Source organism: Athene cunicularia (assembly GCF_003259725.1).
Source record: "Athene cunicularia isolate RWA chromosome 4 unlocalized genomic scaffold, athCun1 chr4_part3, whole genome shotgun sequence".
NCBI lineage: Eukaryota > Metazoa > Chordata > Aves > Strigiformes > Strigidae > Athene > Athene cunicularia.
This window is the reverse complement of record NW_020799100.1, coordinates 21,622,454-21,631,241: the sequence shown is the minus strand read 5'-3', so window position 1 is coordinate 21,631,241 and position 8,788 is coordinate 21,622,454. Positions and strand designations below refer to the sequence as shown.

General features: G+C 45.5%; 1 long non-coding RNA gene across 1 annotated transcript; it reads right to left on the bottom strand.

The window, feature by feature from the left end:
* Positions 1-994: 994 nt before the first annotated feature.
* Positions 995-8,651, bottom strand: LOC113479882. The gene is made up of 5 exons (XR_003398368.1): positions 8,559-8,651; positions 8,033-8,062; positions 7,102-7,152; positions 2,985-3,128; positions 995-1,696 (listed from the first exon to the last, which is right to left on the bottom strand). It is a non-coding gene; the product is annotated as an uncharacterized LOC113479882 (long non-coding RNA).
* Positions 8,652-8,788: the final 137 nt, after the last annotated feature.

Genomic DNA, 8,788 nt, shown 5'->3' with positions numbered 1-8,788 from the left:
AATAAAAATCCCCGGTGCTTTAGGCCTCGAAAATTAAATCCACATTAAACATCATCTGGTAGGCAGCGCCCTGGGGTATCGATCCTGGAACACACATTTCATCCAAGCCACTCTGCGCTGAGACGCTGAGTTAGGTTTGGGGTATGAGATAAAATATGTGAGCTCTTGGAATTTCACATTTCTGGGCTGCGAAACAATTTAATGCCAAAGATAAGGCTTCTGCATTGCAGACATTTTTCTTCTTATTAAATATATTATATATTTGATCATCAATGTGAAGAGGCTTTATATAAAAGGAGGCTTTAAGAGGGAAATTTGAAGTGTCCTTGAAAAAGTTGCACAGAATAGCTGTAGCAAAATGAGGCCAGGTAAAACCACTGCTAAAGCCTCTCTGAACTCCTGTCCAAGTCCAGCTGCCATCTCCTGCAGGAACTTGCATTGCGGAAAGCACTTCTGCACACACACACGTAGTCATGCGAGGGGGAAGGCGAGTCCAAGAAAACATTTTGTGAGTAAAACATGTTTTAAAGAAGAAAAGTATACACAGGCTGTGGAAGTATGCACTTTAACCAGGACTAGGAACGTTCCCACACCAACAGAAAAGTGGTTGATGCCAGGAAGGGTTTGGTGCGAACGTGGCAGTCGCTGCAGTATTTTCTGCAGTATTTCTAAGGGGGGAGAACCCCGCTCCAAACTGGAATTAACTGGCCCGTGAAACCAGAGGACACCCTTCAGAATTTAGAACCCCGTCTACAGCGCCCCGGAGCACACCAAGCATCCCACCTTTGCTGGAGGAAGCGACCAGAGCTGCCCGTTCCCTGGGCAGCGCCCTGCTCCCGGGTGCGGAGGCTGGGCGGGTCAGGGGGGGCCCAAGGTCTCGTTTTCCAGCGGCACAGGGTCCCTCAGCCCTCAGCCCTGCGCTACCGCAGCTCTCCCGGCCTGCGGCGGCTTTCCAGCGCCAGGGCTGCGGCACAAGCGACAAACCACAATCAGATTTTGAGGAGTCTTTTTTATTAAGATAAATCCAGCAAAATTCCTAACAGTGGGTACATACAACCAACCTGCCCTTTTAAAAGAAATGTTTTGTATTTCATTTAAAAACATGATTACACTTTTTTATTTCTTTATTTTTTTTTTTTCAAAACTGACAAAATAAAATTACATTTGGGAAACAACAGATTTCCAGCTCTTAGGTTTTTCATGAAAATAGCTCACCTTCTTTATAAAAGCAACCCACAGAACCACTGGAATGTTTAACACGGTTATTTGTTTTGAGACCTCCCCACTTTAAGAAACCATACAACACATACAAGGGAAAAATTAAAATCTGAAGTCTGTAAGCATGACTTACACAAAAAGGGACACACTGACAGAAGTCAAAAGCTACCACCACTTATTCTTTCCATGTACCATACAAACTATTACAATCACAAAATTTAAAAACAATGATTTTTTTTTTGTTTGTTTTGTTTTGTTTTGTTTGTTAGGGATTTAATTCCCAAGTAACCGAGATGAAGATGTTCCATAATTAAATTCATGCTAAAAAAACCTGCATTTATAAAATAGTTGATAAAAATATTCCTCTCTGTTAACAATACAGCATGGAGGTACGGATACCAAATGATGGAGATATAGGGCAGGGTTAACATTACTCGGACTTGGCTTCCTTATCATCAGATGCTTCAGCAGCTGGTGCCTATAAAAGTGTTTGGGAAGAATAGAAATATTATTCGTAATGCTAATTGGATTCCACTCTAACAAGCATCAAAGAGAGACTAGTTCGTTAGCACACACATGGACAACATTTTGTGTAGATAGACAAGAACGCACAGCTACTACAGGGAGTATCAACCCAACGACGTGTCAGCTGAGAACTCTAAAAATTAAACCACCTATGAGTATTAAATAATTATCAAGTTGGTTTTGGAATGTAAAGTGCCTCCAAAGAGGCAGAGGCTTAGAACCTGCTTTCGATAAGGATCAATGCTAGGGAAAGTTCAAGTCCTCATCTCCGTAAGTCACAAGGAAGTGTGAGAATTACACATCGAGCCACGATACTTGTCTATCATCCAAACTTTGGGGAAACTGCTTCTCACCTGGTTTCTGTAAAAACGTCTGCTATTACTTTTTATAGCAACACACCAAAATTGCAAAGCTCCTACCAAAGATCCTGCAAAGTACATTAGCCCCATATTAATTTTGTAACAAAGCTCCTCAATTAGTTTTAAAAATGGAAGAATACACAACCCATTAACTGGATAATGATACTCAACAACATGAAGAGAGATCACTCTCAGTCAAAAACCAGAGAGAACACAACAGGCTGGTCTGTGCCTACAGGGGCAAAGGGAGCCCGTGGCAAACGTTGCGCTTCTACTATCAGTAAGAAATCTGCTAAGAAAAGGCCATCGGGAGCTGGCTGAAGCTGGCGCCTAGTCCTAGCAAATGGCAGCTCTTAGGGAAGTGGCTGATGCAGTAAGAACCTGTAAGAAAGAGGCTTGCAGATCAAGAGACAAGAGTGCGTTTATTTTGCAGATCTCTGGTTGAATTGTTCTGAGGCGAAGAATTGTTTTTAAAGAATTGTGTAAAACTGAAAACCAGATTTCTGGCCCAGTCCCAACCCGTGCTGAGCAGAAGAGGCAATCCAGCAGTCCAGAGAGGATATGCAAAGTCAGCTCGGGGTTGGATAGCGATCTTACTGAGCCCTATTGTTCCCCAAATATTCTGCATTGCTCTTGTGCCGACCCCGCCAGGGACCCTACGACAGCACAGACCACCTGCGGAAGGGCTCTATCGCACAGCGGGAGCGGGTCTGAAGGAGAATGCCATGATTTCAGGCTCTCCCTGGGAGCTGCCCCGCGCAGATACTGCTGCTGGTCGGCAGTAAACACACCTCCTTCTGACAAGGAGGCACATCCTTAGCTCCTGCAGAGGTATAACCAACACATCTCTGTTTATTCCCGTGTTTACTGTAGCTAAAGTACCTCATTAGTTTTGGTATCTCCGTTTTCAGAGTGGTTTTCTTCTTTAGCATCCTCTTGTTTAGTTTCATCTTTGCCTTTGGCTCCTTTCTTCCCTTTTGTTGCTGCCTTTTTGTCCTCCTTTTTATCATTTGCCGCCTTTTCTTTCTGTTAAGAAAACAGACCGCGATAGGGTAAAGACTGATTTCCACCTCGTCCATCTGCACAGGCACATTCTCCGCTCCAAAACCACCGACACAACCTGCTTCTACACCCTGAACTTCCTATTGACAAAGATGAGATGGAAGTTTCCAAGGAGAAATGCTTTCCTTCTGTTCTGTCCTGAATGTGCTACTGGGAAATGCGTAATATAAAAGCAGCCACGGCCGGGGTTAAAAGAATTCCTATTTTAAATAGGCATTCAATTAAATTAGCTAAAAAATGTTGGAGTTGCACTGGCCTGTATTTCTGCTGTGCTGCTGAAAGGCATACCACAGAACAAAAAGAACATGTACAACTAGTGGAAATACCAGAATACTTCAGATGTGCTATTAATGCCTATTTAGAAAACTGTAACAAAGCTGTAGTCAAGGGACTCTCCCCTTTCCCTGCCAGAAATATTCCTTACTATAATAAACCATTTGTGTGACAGACAAGTTGGGGGCTCAACAGCATCACTTCAATAACAACAAGAACTTTGAATTTATTATTTAAGTTTCTTATATGTGGATCAGGCTAAATAAAAAAAAAAACAAAAAACAAAACAACAAACCTTGAGGCTACAAGTCCTGTAGCAAGTTTTCTATATGGCAAAGTCAGATCCCGACCCCAATACTGTAACCAGCACAACTCTCATTAGTTTCAGTTCTGAGGATCTGCCTCTTGCTGCCAGTTAAGTAACTGCACTAAGCAAACTACCTTAGTTCCTCGCTTGATTAACCCAGTTCCAACAACGGAACCATAAATATCTGCAGAATTACTACTCACAGGGAAGTGAAGATAAACAGATAATTGCTGAAAATATCTATCCACTCAGAAGATGGAGTTGTCTCGGTGACTAGAAGGTACAAAAAGTATTACTTTCTTATTTCAACACCTTGCTTATTAGCGTACAAAATTAATTCACATTGAAAATGAGCTGCTGGCTAGGGGTAAACTCAGACACAGAGTTCAGGGAGCAAAGGCACCTGATTCTTCAGTGATGCTGATGATGACAAACTCACCAAAATTAACACCAACTCCTATAATAATGCAGAAAATGTCACATGGGGGGTGAGCAGCACTCACATGGGTGAGGGTCTCTTTCCTCTCTAACCTCCCGGTCTCCGGTCTGACCTTGCTGAGGTGGCAGGAGCCCCCTTCTCCCGGGCTGCGCCCACCCTCAGCGAGCCTCTCCTCCTCTCTGGGGACCCACTTCTCAGCGATGGGCAGTGGCTCTTTCCGAGAGATGGAAGACAGTCACCAGAGGAGCAAAGAGAAGAGTACACCTCCACTCCCTCTTTTTTCCCTCCGTTGACTGAACAGTCCTCCAACTTTCAATAGAGGCAGAAAAAAGAGAAATATCACAGTAATATCAGCACCCAAGTATTCTGGTACTGTTTGGCAGTAAGATTTAGAATTGCAGTGCTGCTGTGGTACTGGCTTGCTCTCACGGAGCTCATCAGCCCTTTGAAGCACAGCCCAGTAGTGCACTGTGAAGGGTTCCTCCTGCAGCACCGGCGTGCGCCAAACCCACGAGCACGGGTGTGTTAAGTCACTCGTCCAAAGTCAGCCGTAAAGGATTTTTAAAGCCTCGGGGTTGTTTGAAGAAGGGTATCTTTTCCTGCACCCCATTGAAAAAAGACAACAAGGTATTAACAGAGCTAAAAGTGGAATTCTCTGCAGACCATTCTTCACTAGCCAAGCCCCTCTTAAGAAAGCCTTTGAGGAGGATGCACAGAAACTGGTTTCCACAGCTGGACTGACTGGGGAGAAAGTGCCTGGCAGCACACAGCTGTGAGTGAGGATCCTTGGATCTCTGCTCTGTTCTGCAAGGCCTGTGGCTTCTGGGGACAAGCTGACGGCTCTTCTGTAAGGGATCGAGCCCCCTTCCACAACCCAGTGAGTCCAGGGAATAAAGTACCCAAGGAGACAATGTTGGTTTTCCATTTCCAAGCTTCTTCCCTCCTCTTGGTTAGTTCTGAGCTAATACCATTGTATTAATTTTCCTATACAGATGGCAACATCAATTCAGTAGTAAGGTCACGTGTTTTACAAAGCACTAAAACTTTTTTCCCAGCTCTACATTTTTTAAGATGGTTAAGTTTAAAAGGTGAAATCTATTCCGATGCACAGAAAAACAATCGTAGAACTCAAAGGTTGTGAAGTTAAGCATTTGGGGGGGAACAAAAATGAAAGATGCCTGCACAAGTCTTACTACATCTCGCTTCACGCAGATACTGATCCAGTATTAGGAGCTCTAGAGAGCCAAAAATGCAGCTCAAGTATCGTGGGTACAAAGCAGCACCTTAGAAGGGAGAGGACCAATGCTGTCCCAGTCCAACTGGGGGGCAACACGCAGGGCAATGACCGAGGCACCACTCCCTGCAGAACTGAGCTGTACGTGGTCCCAGATGGAGGCTGTGCCATACAGTAAGGGACCAAACCTGAGTTTTGACAGTCCTCAGCTTACTTTCACAACTTTTAAGGTTCGGTTAATGGAGCTTTTGTGAGATGTCTCCGTAAAAATGAAAAAGAAAAAAACAAAACCAAAACTCAACAACGTGCGTCGTTTGCTACTGCACTGACCTCTGCACGGGCCATCAGCAGAGGCTGACGTCAGGACTTCCAGATGCCCAAGCCAGCTCCCTGCCACTGGGGCCGAGAGCAGCCACCAGCAGTAGGCTCTCCTCTTCCCGGGGACCAGCCACTCGACACAACCCAGCGTGTGCCAGCGCTCGCGCCACAGGAATGCAGAGCAGCAGGGTCCCTGGGTTCCCCTGCCGCTCTGGAATGGGATCTCCAAATCCAGCCACACCACCAAGGCACAGATGTGAAAAACTCGCTCTGCCCACCACCGCCCTTACAGAGCTGAGACACAGGGTCCCCGAAACGACAAGCGGGGTTCTCCTCCTTGCCCGCTTCTCCTGACAGCTCTGCTGCTCCATGTAGCAGGGCTTGGGAGGTAGAGCAGTTCTCCACATCTGGAAGCCTGCTGTGCCGTAGGCAATCGGGAGGCCTTTTAAACGTACAGAAAAGAGCTCCAGGTTCCCAGCCCGTCACCCCCTTCTGCAACTCAAGCATCTCTCGCACCTGTGCTTTGCCCCTACGACCACCCGAAACCACAACGCAAAATGGACGATGGGAACAGGTTAAAAAGAATCCAAAGTTTTGTTGTTGTTAGGTTCCCCCCCCCCTCCAGTTGCAAAATCCTAATACAATCTGAATATTTACAGACAGAGCTATAAAAAGCACTGCAACTGTGACCACTGGGGGATTTTGTGAGAGGAAGGGGGTTATCAAAAAATACCTCACGGTATAAAGAAATACCTCATGGATTGCAGAAGTGTCCCCTTTTTAAATTTCAAACTGTTGCAAAGCAAAAAGGAGTTTTAAATAGTTTCTTTCGTAAATATCCTGTCAGATATGCCAATATTTTTGCCATTTCAAAAAATATCCAGCTTAAGGAAACCAGTACTAGAACTTTATCTCCAGTGATTAAAACTAGAACTTTATCTCCAGTGATTAAAATGTGACAAACTGATAACTAACCGAAAAGGGTGCCTTTGAATGAAACCATAAGAAATGGTAATTGAAAGCACGATTTTCAATGCCTTCTCTATTTGAGTCTCTGATCTCTATTCAAAGCATGGTTTTCCCAACAAGGCATTATATGAAGCTCCAGAACAGCCCTGCAAGGCAAGCAGTAAAGCCTCACCACAACTGATTTAAAATCTGTTCAGTTTACCACGTCCCTTCACTAGGAGTTGGATAAAACTATCTTTACCTCTTTCACATTCTTTTAACTCCCATCATTCAATCTTAAATCTTTAAAGAAAACGATGAAAACCAAAAATGGTTAGTTGTGGATGTTTCCCCGCCCCTATAAACACCTTAAAGAAAGAAAAGTGTCACTTCAGTTCAAGAGATCTCGAAGTCTTACCTTAGGTGCTGCCTTTTTGGGCTTTGGCTCCGGTTTAGGCGGAGCAGGTTTCTGTACAAAACATCATAAGAAACAGAGTCAGATGAATGCTGTAAATGTTTTAGCAATATGTTGGTAACTTTTGAAAACTATTCAAACAAAAAATAGTTTAGAGATGTCTGTTTCATTCTGTACTATAAAGGTCAGAGACAGATCAGCATGTTTGGTCCAAACCCACGTTTCCTCACGGCGGTTACGGCACAGTTGCTGACAGTAGTAGTAAGTGGATCGTTACAGTGTCTGGGTGTTGCTGTCTGCTGTGAAGGCAAGCGTGTGTCAAAAATGAAAGGTATTAACATTTGGACATAACTCTATGTATGAACATACATCTTAGCTTTCACTAAAATCGAGTACTTTCTTTTTTAAATAGCAACTGTTACCCACTTGGCATATCCAAGATGGCTTTAAAAAGGGCTGGGTGCACTAAGCGTCTGTAGAAAATGATGCTTTGAGGCTGAACCTTACTGCATAATACAGATTTACACCCTCTAGGTCCCAGTTTACCCAACAGCTGAACCCTCAAAACCAATGGGCAAATTACAAGTATGAGGAGAGAGCGGGTAGTTTGCAGAGCTATAAGCAGTTATCTGCACAGAGACCTACAGAGAACAAATCCATCTTGGAGCCAGTATTCCCTGACTGTGGACACTCATGCGTCCAGACGGGATGTGAGCTAACACCGGTGTTATATCTCATGTGAAACGTCTACAAATAAGCGTAATGTGTTGATACTCCGGGACTGGAAACATAGAATAGGAATTTTACTTTTAAATATTGCAATACTCTAACCACACCTTCCAGAATACCAATGGAAGCAAACAAATAGTTTCTCCGTAACTGAACTCAGCATCCCACGGGACGTCATATTAAGAGAGTAAATAAAGATACTTACAGCGGATAGTCTAGCTGACCTTCTCTTTGGCTGCGTAAAGAAAGACATGTCACTAAAATTCAGAGAGCAGGTAAAGCAGCGCTTTCTCACAGCTGCAACCCAGAATAACACGGCACATCCATGAAACCCCAGACACAAATCCTAGGATTTATGAAATTAGGGGCATTATGGGGATGACTTCCGATAGCTCGCAGTCTGTGCTGCCGCCCTTCTACCCCACTGAGGCGGTGATAAAAGTTTATTTCCAGGAGTCGTGCCGTGAAGGCTGCGTCGCCGAGCTGTTGGCAAGGCTGAAGGGGACACGCTCCCGGTGGAACTGGTGGCCTCTGACCTCAGACCAGCAGGGCAACTGGGCCGCCCTGCGCCCACCGCAGGCGACAGGCCAAAGGATGGGCCTCAGCACCCCAAAACTCGAGCCTGCACCCACCCCCGGGAGCCGCAGACCCTCAGGCCTGGTAATTTATGTGGAGCACCACAAAAAGTCTTGGGGGAAGAGGGGACCCGCACGGAAAGAAGCGGCTCCTACCTCCTCCTTTGCCTCGCCTTCAGCTGGAGCCTGCAAGGAAAGCGAGAGACTGAGGTGAGAAGGCGCCGGCTCGGCCTTGAGCAAAGCTCTGAGGTGGGAGTCGGGGTGGGGGGGACGACGATGAACCCCCCCCCCCCCCCAGAAGCATTTGAAGGGGATAACGATGCTCCCCCTCCCCTCCCGGCCTACAACTCCCATAATGCCTCGGGGGGGGGCCGCGCCCCCCCCAC